The sequence below is a fragment of the Odontesthes bonariensis genome, chromosome 9, assembly GCF_027942865.1.
Source record: "Odontesthes bonariensis isolate fOdoBon6 chromosome 9, fOdoBon6.hap1, whole genome shotgun sequence".
Taxonomy (NCBI): Eukaryota; Metazoa; Chordata; class Actinopteri; order Atheriniformes; family Atherinopsidae; genus Odontesthes; species Odontesthes bonariensis.
In genome coordinates, this window is record NC_134514.1 from 27,815,143 (window position 1) to 27,827,962 (window position 12,820).

Here is a 12,820-nt window from a genome sequence, read left to right on the forward strand (position 1 = left end):
TTTCTAATGTTTCAATGTTGAAAAAAAGACACTTAAGGCATAACTTGAACATTTGTTTTGACAGTCTCTTGAAAAGACAAGTCTGAAAATCTTTCCTTGTCATTTGATTAATGATTAATATGTCAATTTTGTCAGATTGTCAGATGTCAGTTTCCAAACCCAATGTGTTGCGCATCGTGACAGCAGAGCTGCGCTGCACCCAGCTTGGTACCCGCAGTGCAAGGTCGGGCATGCCATCTGTGCGCTTTCTGCTGAAGTTAAAACAAGTTCAGTTTGGGCGCTGCGCTCTGTGATGACACATCAACGTGTCCAGTTGAAGGGAATCTGTCAGTTCTGAATATATCACCCACTTCAGACATGTTACCAGACACTCTACAGTGTGATTGGCTGCCTGAAGTAGTTTTTTGTGTAATTTTTGTGTATGACTCTCCACAACCCGCTGTCAAACTGATCCCTACACTAAGCCTGAAATATAACAGGAAGCGGTCCCTGTACGGGCGCAGCTCCTGAACATGACTGAACTCTCCAAACTGCTATTTTGCTCAAATGATACTTTGAACCCACAATCTCTTCTGGCAGTACCAGAACTTTCCTCTAGCTTGGGAGATACACTCTGCATCCAAGTCTACAGCTATAAAAAAAAAAACTAATTTTGAGATGTATGTACAACCTCTCCTCTGTTCTATGCCCTACTGGTGCAGTGAGCGCAGCTCATACCGCATCCTATGTGAAAGCCCCTTGTACTACCCCAAAAAGAGATTTATGTTTGAGCTAAATTGTATTGTATTGTATTATATTGGCTCACAGGAAAGGTTTAAATTGTAGAAATGTACTTGAATAAGGACTTTTTATATGTGATAAGATATCTACTCACAACAAACTTGCACTTGTCCGTGAAGAATTGAAACACGAAACTGTTTATTGTGCATTTAGATGTTAAATAGAACGTTTAAGCGAATGTTTCTGCAAAAGATAAATGTTCTAGCAATCAAAACTGTCGACTTCTAAAACCCCAAAGCATTAGGCAGGCCGAACTGAGCAAACTAAGGCACGATGGATGCTTGGAAGAATTCTGAAATACAGTAAAGCCGATTCTCTCTCATGTACTGGAGTCCCGAAATGTTCTAGAAGTGTACTTGAGCAGTGGCTACTGAACATCAGTCGGTGGGCCAACATGCAAAGTTAGCAGCAAGTATCCCGTAGCATTTGTTGCTACTGACCAAGTTGAGTGAGTGTGTTGCTGCTAATTCTCCATTCTACAAACGTTTGCTGCTTTTTCACTCGCTCTTTACTAATGTGTGAAACTTATGGTATTGATATCAACACGACAGCGGTGGTCAAGGAGCCTCACTCTCTATTTTTGACAAGCAAATGCCTACTCAGCCTTATACTCCACACTTTGCGGAAATGCATTCTTTATACATGTTTTCCCTGTGAGGTGCACCGACTCGAACAAGTAGGTGCAAAAAATGTACCACCTGGTGCCTGGTGCTACCACCTCATGGAAAACCCTAAAAGCTGATTCTACATCTCTGAAAGTGGACTGAGCTTTGTTTTTCATCTTCTTTTTATTTTGGAAGGCAAGCCCATCTGTGGCTTTCATGAGTCATCCAGTGACATCACTCCCTGACCAATCAGTGGCCTGCAGTCTGTTGACGTCACATTTTCAGCTCGACTCAACTCGAACCCCAGCTGAGTAGGTGCTAAAAATCTTCCTGCTACCAGGTGCTACTACCTCATGGAAAACCCTAAAAGCTAAGTCGGATCAAGTCGAGTGGAGTAGTCGCGAGTTGAAAAGGGTCAATTGTGTTCCGATGCCATTCTAAATCTCTGAAAGTAGACTTAGGCTTTGTCTTTCATCTTTTTCTTTTTTGGAAGGCATGTCTACAAATGTGTGAATAGCCCGGCTAGCTCAGGCGATAGAGCATGAGACTCTTAATCTCAGGGTCGTGGGTTCGAGCCCCACGTTGGTCGTAACAGTTTCAATAAACAACAGATGTTTGATCCAGCACTTAAAGTGACCATCTGGGATTTTGGACACAGGACCTCATTTCCAAGTCAGCAAGGGTGTAAGAAATGTGTCCAGGTGGTTTTTTTTACATTCCATGCAGTCCTTGTGAAATCTCGTGTTCCTGTTGCTAAGCTAGCGCAAGTGAACGGCTATGTTCTAGCCTGCCCCGAAAACACTCTAAACCTATTTATTTAACACTGAAAGCAACTCAATTATCATGGCAGGTTATCGATGCAAATATATGTGTTGATGGGGGCGTTTAGGAAGTTAACCAACCTTGCAATTGTGTTTGATCACCATCAATCTCTCTTGCGGCTCCCTGTTGATGACAGTGTGGTTACATCACAACTGAAGACAGCGAGGTAAAATTCCGCTGACCCCGAGAAAATAGTCCCTCAACATTCTAAAATCCAGGCAGTGCTAGGTCGGTTTTATTTCAAACCTCATTATATGAAGACAAACATTTACATTCGGAGCCTGGCATAATTACGGTTTTGTTTTGAATGTTGTTTAAACTGGATAAGACTGTTTTTGGGACAGGCTAGAGCATAGCCGTTCACTTTCGCTAGCTTAGCAACAGGGATATGGGATTTCACAAGGACTGCATGGAATGCAAAAAAAACGTTCTGGACACATTTCTTACACCCTGGCTGACTCGGAAATGAGGTCCTGTGTCCAAAATCCCGGATGGTCACTTTAAAGCGATACTCCGGAGTAGATTCAACCTGGGGTCATTTGAACCGTGATATCCAGCCAAGTAGCCCACCCGCAGTTTTTTCGATATTGGCTGAACATCAGCTGAGTTACTGAGTTATCCCGAATAGCTTCGTACAAGGGTTAATGGATCCTGGCAGTATCTCCAAAATTACCACACTAAAATCACATGCCATGACACCAAACCTCTACAGTAGTACAAATATGGTCTGTACTCACAAAACGATGCATTTGGAAGTTTGAAAATAGTCCAGGAGTTTATTATTATCAACACAAGCCTGATAGCTTTTCTGCTGCTAAAGCTGCGTCGACGTCACTTCCTTGATCTGGGAGCTTCAAAGTAAGATGAGGGTTGATCTACTACTGTAGACAACAAAGTATATGCTATATTCTACATGTTTTTTTTATGAATTTGTATGTTGTAGAGTTGTGAAATTATTTTATCAATGGAGAAATTGAGCAGCCTTGCTTTGTTGTCTACAGTAGTAGATCAACCCTCATCTTACTTTGAAGCTCCCAGCTCCCAGAAGTGACGTCGACTCAGCTTTAGCAGCAGAGAAGCTATTAGGCTTGTGTTGATAATAATAAACTCCTGGACTATTTTCAAACTTCCAAATGCATCGTTTTGTGAGTACAGACCATATTTGTACTACTGTAGAAGTTTGGTGTCATGGCATGTGATTTTAGTGTGGTAATTTTGGAGATACTGCCAGGATCCATTAACCCTTGTACGAAGCTATTCGGGATAACTCAGTAACTCAGCTGATGTTCAGCCAATATCGAAAAAACTCTGGGTGGTCTACTTGGCTGGATATCACGGTTCAAATGACCCCAGGTTGAATCTACTCCGGAGTATCGCTTTAAAGTCAAAGTTCAGCTCTGTTACCACCATCTCAGCATCCTCCGGTGCCTTGTTGAATGGACACAAACCTCCTGAAATACCCCATATGAGTAAAAAATGTTCAAACTTGCGCAAGAGCATTACATTTGCCTTTCTGTGGGCTCATGTCATTTCTGTATGCTCAAGTATGACCATTCACTTTAAAGCTTTACAAAGAAAATACTAATTACAACCCATGGCTTCTGGCCTTTGTGACTTTCATTACACATCACTGGTCAATCAGTGGCCTGCAGTCTGTTGACGTCACATTTTCAGCTCGACTCAACTCGAACCCCGGCTGAGTAGGTGCTAAAAATGTTCCTGCTACCAGGTGCTACTACCTCATGAAAAACCCTAAAAGCTAAGTCGGATCAAGTCGAGTGGAGTCGTCACGAGTTGAAAAGGGTCAATTGTGTTCCGATGCCATTCTAAATCTCTGAAAGTAGACTTAGCTTTGTTTTTCATCTTCTTTTTATTTCGGAAGGCGTGTTTCCAAATGTGTGAAGCCCGGATAGCTCAGTCGGTAAAGCATGAGACTCTTAATCTCAGGATTGTGGGTTTGAGCCCCACGTTGAAAGTCACAGTTTTAATGAACAACAGAAACTTTCACATTGTTTTACAACTAATTTCCTCTCTGACCCCAGCATCCAGGATATTAGGCTACCATGTGCAGCTTGCACAGCCAGGTAAAATCACCTTTTACTTTAATTTAGCGAATGAGGCATCCCAACCCATTTACAATAAGCATATCCACTGTATTTTCTTTATTCAGCTCCTCTCATTCCACATTCAGCATCTAACATGCACTATTTTCTCTTGTGTGCGTGTTTGTAGGAGTGTCAGGATTCTGCCTGCAGACAGAAACTACCAGTGAGCACAGATTGTAAATTACAGTGCTCTCGGAAACTCAATCTGCTGGTCACCAGGGCTGTTTCCGTGGATGTTAGCACTATTACAAGTTAGGTCATCAGGTCTCTGCCCATCACTTAGGACAGTGAGGAGACAACAGGAATGAATGTTTAAATGTCGGTTTATTTTTGGCAAAACTGGCTTTTGGTCAACAGTGGTCCAATGCCCCTTCTCAACAGAGTGGAGAATAACAAAAGGGGTTATCAGTCTATCTGTATCCTTTACAGCCTTTGGATGCCGGAGGGTGAAGCTACCCTTCTATGGAAACCACAATGCTCCACTAGTCCACAGTGTTTTATCTTAATTATGTGCCCTGTAGGTCCCAGATACTAGCAGTGATTCATGCAAGCCAAGATAATGGAACTGCCTTCTTCTCTGAGTTTGTAGGGGAGATACAGTTTGTACTCCAGCCACAAAACCAATACAATGGTCTTGGAGGCTAAATCATGTGAGTTATCACCCTCTGATCCCAGTATTGTTGCGGGAGCTTTTGTGTAAAAATTATCAACGTCAGGGCTAGTTTTAACACTGGACTACATGAACGTTTAGCAAAAATGCCTGATTACAGCAATACTGGAAGAAAAAGTGTTTGTTGGAGTCAGAAAAACAGCGAAAAAAAAAGACACTGGAAAGAGTGTACAGTAGAGTTTATTCAGGAAAAATGAATGAACCAGAGTCTCTTCTGGAAGGAGACTGATATTACAGTCGCACAGTGACGTGCACAGGTAATGGCCCAAGTTGCCAGGGCAACCGCCCTTTTGCCGTCCTTGGCTGATGCTGCCCTTCCGAGGGAGGGGAAAAAATAATATAGGCAAATATGATTTCATATTTCAACATGATTTTCTGTATAATTCGTAATTTTGATTGAAGTTTCCTAAAATAAAGTCTTCAGATTCACCAGACACCTAGAGATTTAGGCAAAAGGGAGGGGCACGGGCGTTGAGGGGGCAAGCAGCACGCTTCACTAGAAAAAAAAAAAACAAGCGCGCACGCGACCGGGCGGCGCTTGAGCCAAGCAGAGACGCTGTGGGAGTACAGCGACTGCCCTGACGGCCTGAAAAGGTGAGCTTGAATGTGTACACAGTGCCTAGGCTACAAGACATGATCACAATCAACTTCTCTAAAATCCAATGTCGACTTTAGGACGTTTAGTGACCATAAATAATCTGACAGCCAGCTACTGTGCCACGTTTAGGTAGCAAAAAAAAACACCGACAGCCAGCTAGCTTGCAGTCAACGTTTTACATGGCTCAGGTTGTTTTGTGGTAGGCTACCAAACTAAGTTACATGCAGCTGATGACATTTTGTTTTATCAAGCAAGATGAATGATGGAAATAAAGCACAATTCGAATTATTCACCTGCATTTGAAATGCCCAAGGAAAAGAGACACATACAGGAGAGAGAGAGACAACTTAAGGAGGCAGCTAATTTAGCTGCCTCCGATTTAGTATCTATATTGTAGAGGCTCTCTGCACCTCCCGTATGGGTAATGGAAATGAAAGTTACCATTTTTGGCACAGGATCGGCGGGCAGAAAACAGCCATCGCTCCTACTACATGCTGATTATTATTAAGATGTTATCAATCAAATGACACAATAGTGTATGTTTGCTGTGGTAAACTGGAAAAGATTTGAACATGCCGGTTTCGCAGATATGGCATTCTGCTGCGCTGTCTTTGACGCGTTGAAACCTAACGAAGTGACACTTTGAAATCCAGCCACTTAAAAAAAACGTATGTGATAATAACATGGTTTTAATGTAAGCTTAATAAACAATGGCGTGGATTAATGGGTCGGAGATCCTCCAGTGCGCGGCCCCAGTGCGGATCCTCACGGGTCGGCGGCAGGGAGATGGGCACCCGGCCTCGGCACGACTGACAGCAGCCATCGGTAGGACTGATCCACGGAGCCTCGGATGTCGTAGCCGGCGCAATCACCGGAGAGACCAGACAACAGATGGTGAGCGTTGTTGGTGGAGGGCAAAGCCAGGTGGGCTTTCACCCGGCATATTACTCCACCTCTCTTTCCACGTCTTCTGCGATGGCTGTTGCGTGGCAACCGACCAGGTAGATGCCATAGGTAAGAGGGTACAGACGCCAAAACAGGTGGCGGTGGCTTTGTCTGATCGTTGACGTGATCGATATTATGTCCACAGAATCTCTGATTTTCAAGAGACTCAGGCGATCATGCATCAGTAGTGATGAAAACGATAAAAACATGACAAAACACAAAAAAAGCTAGCAGAGGTAGACGGCCAGCCACTCACAACGTCGCCAAATTATAGCTGGATATGTGTGTAGACCGAAGAGCAGACCGAGCAGTCCCCTGCTTCCGAGCAGCAAACACCATAACAGGTGCAGCTATCGGCAGGTGGCAGCAGGCAGTGATACGATCCACCGTGCTCTTGTCTTTGCCTTCTCCTTGTCAGCCTCAGTTCCAGTATTTTTTAGTTTGGGAAACATGTGCAGAGAGATGCCTTCAGTGAAGCTGCTATTTTTGCAACTAACACCATTTGGCCCTCCAGCAACACAATATTTTCCACTGTGCTTTGATGTCTTAGCCATAGATGCCACCATTACAGTTAGACTACTAGAACTTCTGTGTCAACCCTATGACGTCACGCATAAAAAAATGAATTCGCACAAAAAGACAAAATGTGGCTCCTTTTGAGCCCGTTTTAACATGACTTCCCGGATAAATTATTATCCAGACAATATCTCATTTTAATCGCAAGGCTTGGAACCTTTAGAATCAGCAGCAAAAACTGTGAAATTCCAACAATTAAAATTCGTTTCATAAGTCCTTTAAGTTGTAGTCCACTGTTGCTCCACAGCAACAGTGGAGAGGTCCTTCTCAAAGCTCAAGATTGTGAAAACCAGGCTTAGAAACCAGTGTAGGCAAGAACGGCTGTCCGACCTCCTCCTCCTTGCCATAGAGAAGGACATTGAAATTAACAAGCACGAGGTGCTGAACATTTTTGTTGACATGGCTCCCAATAGGCGCCTCCTTTTTTGAACTTTTACACTGTTAGTGTTAAAGTACACTGCTACACTGTTAACACCTTACACTGTGTACCGCTACACTGCTTACTATTCAAATCAAATCAAACTTTATTTATATAGCACCTTTCATACTAAAAAAGCAGCACAAAGTGCTTTACATAATAAAAATCAATAATCAAATCAATTCATGCATAAACTCACACACAACATCACACCGACAACCACACTGCACACATACTTACTATTACAATAAAGACAGTGTGCTTATGGGGGGGGGGGGGGGGGGGGGGGTTGCCCTTTCTTCAGGTTAGAGCAACTGCCCTTCAAGATTCCTGTGCACGTCCCTGCAGTCACATCACTTTATACAGGTTTTATTCACTCAATTTCTGGTTAAGCCCTGCCTTTTCTCAAAGAAAAACCTCTTTTCTGCTCAGAAAAAAAATTAGATTGCACTCGTCGCTCCTCCCCTCTTAGTTTGGCTTTCAACCAACATCTCAGATTCCTTCTGTCTGTGGTAATGGTGTCACGTGTGTACTCGGACCGGACCAAACCGACTCCAACCTGTACCAGGCAGTTTTTTACCACTGTTTTTCACAGTGATAAAAAAAGTTGTTTTTCACCACTGTTTTTGGGCCAATTCCTAATTTCTTTTTAAAATTAGATATACCTTCAGGGAAGTTCCCATGAGGGCAAATCCCACTGAACCTTCTAAAACTTTCAGTCTTGTGCATTAGTATATATTTTCATAATCCACTCAGTGTGGTACATTTTCACAACACATGTGAGTTAGTTAAATGTAGAACTTATCTTCATAATAAATTGAGTAACTTCCTTCAGAATGTTGTAGAGTACACAGTATGTACTTATTTCAGACTAATGTAAAGCACACACTATCTATAATGAGATTTAAAGTATAGACTATGATGAGATATTTAATGATTTCTTATACAAAGTCAAACCACATTGTGTTTTTGTTCATTTGATGAGACCTTATACAGGTGCATTTCCTACATTATCAAGGCTTTACACTGACGAAAAGCCAAAAAAAGTAGATTAAAAACAGTTATTTATACTGCCCTGAGGCAAGATCCCAGCTCATGTGTTGTTATCTGGTTTTAAATAGTTCAAAAACCAAAACAAAATACAAGCAGCCAGCACAAGATACAAATAAGCAAAGTGAGGCGAGTAAAAGGGAACTAAACAGTTTCGGTGGTCTTTCACTCCTTACCTGCCATACAGAAAATGACACCCACATGATTCAAGGAGGGAACTGTCACTAAGTGCTTATTTTTAATCATGCATTAAACCACAAACGAGAACTCTTTCCAATTTCCAACTTCAGTGTGGGCAAAAAAAATTTAATTCCAGAAAGAATTTGGATTTGGACTGAGAGGCGGTAAATGGTAGCCTGGCTCTCACACAGACCCTTCGTGCTTCGTGCATCTTCGTTACACTTCGTGAGCTCGCACTAGGGTCTGGGCTCGCCTTGTTGAGCCCGAAGTCTTCGGTTACCCCATAACCGGGCCCGCCTCTATGCCTAGATCCAATCACAATCGTGGGGCGGGGTGTTAACAGGTATGACGTAGCATCCGGCGCGACAACGAACACAGTCAAACATCTATCATTTACCGCCATTGCCGGACGATTAGCTGCTGCTAGCTCCTGCTTTGCTCGCTGCTGTTGTGTGTTTTGTTTATTTTCCACCACAGACTGAGAGACTGGTCGCGCTCCAACGCGTCACGTCCGCTTTCGATATGATTGGTCGAAGTAGTACGTGACACACACATTGAATTCTCCAATCAGGTTCGAGAGGTTTTTGAATACAACCCCCGCCTACTCACAGCAGAGAACAGCTAGGCAACCGACAAAATTCCAGATGGATGAGAAACATCCATCTGCGTGAGAACCAGGTTAGGTAAATGGAGCATGGTTTGAGCTTAAAATTGTGTTGAGATAAATATGGTAAGGCTGGATAGTTCTACTCTGAGCTCTGAGTGCGACGTAACACCAGTTGACAGCCACAAATGAGGTGATAAAGTTGAGTGTTTCCAATGTTTTTGAGAGGATGGTCACATCAAACAACCAAATGCATGTTCTTGAAAACAGAATTTTTTTTTTAAAGTCATTCACTTTTGGCTCCCTACTTTTTGAAACTAGACAGTTGAACTCATCCATGTCATATAAGATGTATATTTTTCATATGGGGACAAAAAAGTGCATAATGTCTGTTTATCCAAAGTAATTAAAATGATAATGCTGGCTGGAATTTAAGCATTTCCTAGAGTGGACATGTGCCTTTGCACTTGGCCTTGCTTGCTTGATGTGCCCTTTTTTATCATCTCCATACTACCAGAAGTTACTCAACTGGCTGCCATGACAGTTCCTCCTTCCAAGACCAACTGATTGGCTTTAACAGCCTCAGGCCATGGTAAAGGATACGGAACTTCCTGTCACAGCAAGAGGGTCCAGGCGGGAGTCCAGAGGGATTCATTAAAACTGCAGTTTCTTTAACAGCAATCAGAAAACATACAGAAAATAAGCACGGATCATCTATCTTAAAACATGCTGACCTGACTCTCTGTAAATCACAACCACAAGTTGTGTTCATTTTCTTACCATGAATGCAGATCTCCTGTTGTACACACAGCCATTACCCGCCTCAGCCTCTCAAGCAGTAATTTCGGAAAATAGCCTGAAACAGTGGCTCCACTCTGAATAATTTCATGCTGTGTTTCAGTTTGGAGACCAACATCAGGGGAAAGGGGGTATAGTGCGTAGGAGGAATGTGAGATTCACTCAGACAGCAGCCACACAACCCACTCCACTCATTATTGTGGAGACAGCTTTGAAGAGAAACATAGATGAGGAGTTTAATGAGGAATTAATTCAGTTCAACAGTTTCCCTCCTCATGCACTTGTCATTATTTAGTTCCCTTTTTATCAAAGACTTATGATGTGTTGTAATAAAAGCAAGTATATATATATATGTGTGTTTAAAAACTGCTGTGTGTTTGAAATAATATGCCCAAAAGTTTCATACCACCAAAGTGAGAGCATAATTGTAGCAAAATAAAACTCTTGTATCCCAATAGAATCACTAAAAAGCACAAAGTGCTCAAAACTTGCCTGGTGCTTGTTCTCATATCCCAAAAGACTTCCAGCCTCTCATTTTTCAGCCTGGAACCCAATACTTTGGCAACTTTTGCCTTTTATGGCTCATTGGGTTGGTTACACTTTGTTAGTAACCAAAACAGAGTCTCAGTTCTCTCTCACACCCTCTGAACAGAGCTGAATCGAACATCCTTTTTGCCAAAAGCTGGAAAGAAAAAAAATGTAGGAGGAAGAGAAAAACTAAATAAACTGCAAGAAACTGTGAAATTGGAGATTGATTTTTGACCATGTTTCTGTTGAATGAAAGCTTCCAAGGAGAAAAAAAATGCCTTCAACACAAATAGTAGTGGGAAATGTGGATCACACTTGACAAGATAACTTGTAGGAGGACACTTGGAAGGGTAGAGGGAGAAAGAACAAGTGAGATAGTGATTAAGAAGTAAAACAAAGTAATCCCGACAGAGGAATGCAAAAATGAAAGAAATAAATATGTTAAGGGAGGAAGAATAAACTTTGTCACCTCCTCCAACAAAACGAAAAAAATCAATAAATGACTCATTAGGCTTTTTCTCTGCTTAGAGAAAATGAAAGGAAAGCTGACAGAATGGTAAATGAGCTGCACTCATATAAAGCCATTCAGTGTTGGGTAGATTCAACAAGTGTTTTTACATTGAATTCATTTCACACACATACCCGAAACCTTGGTGGTCCAGGTGCCAGGTAAAGGGTCTTGCCAGCCATCAGGCTTCAACAGAGACACATGAACATGTGACGATGCCATTTGCACACAACCGTTTCAACGCAAGCCACGGCATATGATATAGACAATTTTACAATCTGCTATGAGATCACATATATAGTGATAACCACATACCCTGTAAATGTAATTTAACTGCTAAACTGGGCAGCTGCAACATTCAGATTAATAAAAGGTGAAGTGAGAAACACTGCCCATCTTTTCTTCTGGGAACACTTTCATTCTATCATTCACATGGATGTTATTTTGACATTTACCCAAACATTTTTACAAACCTGTCAAAATCCCAACACAAAAGGCAACAGCAGTCGCCTGCAGTAGCAGAACATAAGTGGGCTCTGCAAAAACTGCTTAGGAAGGGCTTAAAGAGGACGATAAAGAGTCTGACATGCACTGTTGAATTGAGCTGGCTACAGCTACCACGAGCTGATTTATACTCTTAATGGCTGATTTTGAATCACAATTTATGATGCCTTAAGCTGTCTGACAAAAGACATATAATTATGTGAATTAGATAAGCTTTACCAAGAATTTGGAGACGAGGATTTTGAAAGGATTAACACGTTTACATTCATTTTAAAAGTCCAGTTTTGGTCAGACTAACGCAATAATTAGTTTTTTGTGTCATGTAAACACACTTTGAGGAGTCAGCACCATCTCATGGTAAAATGAGAAACAGTCACATGAACTTAATCTTATGTTATTGTGTCCACAGACACAGTTTTTACAGTTTTTTTCATGCCTCTGCCCACAATGTTACAGCATTTTGCCAAATAGTTGTGTACTGTTGCTTCATATTTAAGTGGTGAAGAAGTCAGCAGTTGGAGGTCGAACAGGTTGTAGGTTGACCATGGAGACATGTCTCTCAAGTAGGAAAGCAAAGATTAAGTCCCATGCTGGCCTCTACGGTTTCAAATAACTTAACTTTAAAATGCCATTTTTTCTATTTCCTTGAGCTTTTACTCATTCTTTTGTTGCTGTGTAACACATAATAAACTATGGGGTTAAGGTTTAGTACAAAATATTAGATGGTTGTCGTTTTTTCACACTATAATAACATTGCATTAAAACATCCTTTTGCCACCCCACTGGCGAAGCATCTGGACACAAGAAAAATATTGATTTTGCTACTATTTTGCGTTTTACCCAGAAACTTTACTGGAGGTGTTCACCCAGGCTCCAAATTTTCCCAGATACAAATCTGATGGGATCTTACGGCACCTGTGGAAGGCAAGCCCAATCCGCGTAGAACCTAACCCACAAGGCTGAAAGGATTTATAGCAAACATCCTAATACGAGATACACCAGCACAACGACCTGGTTGCTCAGAGCTCTTTTGGTGACATGAGGATGAATTAACTACACGATATTAGGCAGGTAGTAATAATAATATTTCTTATCAGTGTATGTAGCAGAAAATGCGCTACCAAACTCC

General features: G+C 41.8%; 1 non-coding gene across 1 annotated transcript; it reads left to right on the forward strand.

The window, feature by feature from the left end:
- Positions 1 to 1,901: 1,901 nt before the first annotated feature.
- On the forward strand, positions 1,902 to 1,974 carry trnak-cuu (transfer RNA lysine (anticodon CUU)). Its single transcript has one exon. It is a non-coding gene; the product is annotated as a tRNA-Lys (tRNA).
- The last annotated feature ends 10,846 nt before the right edge of the window (positions 1,975 to 12,820 follow it).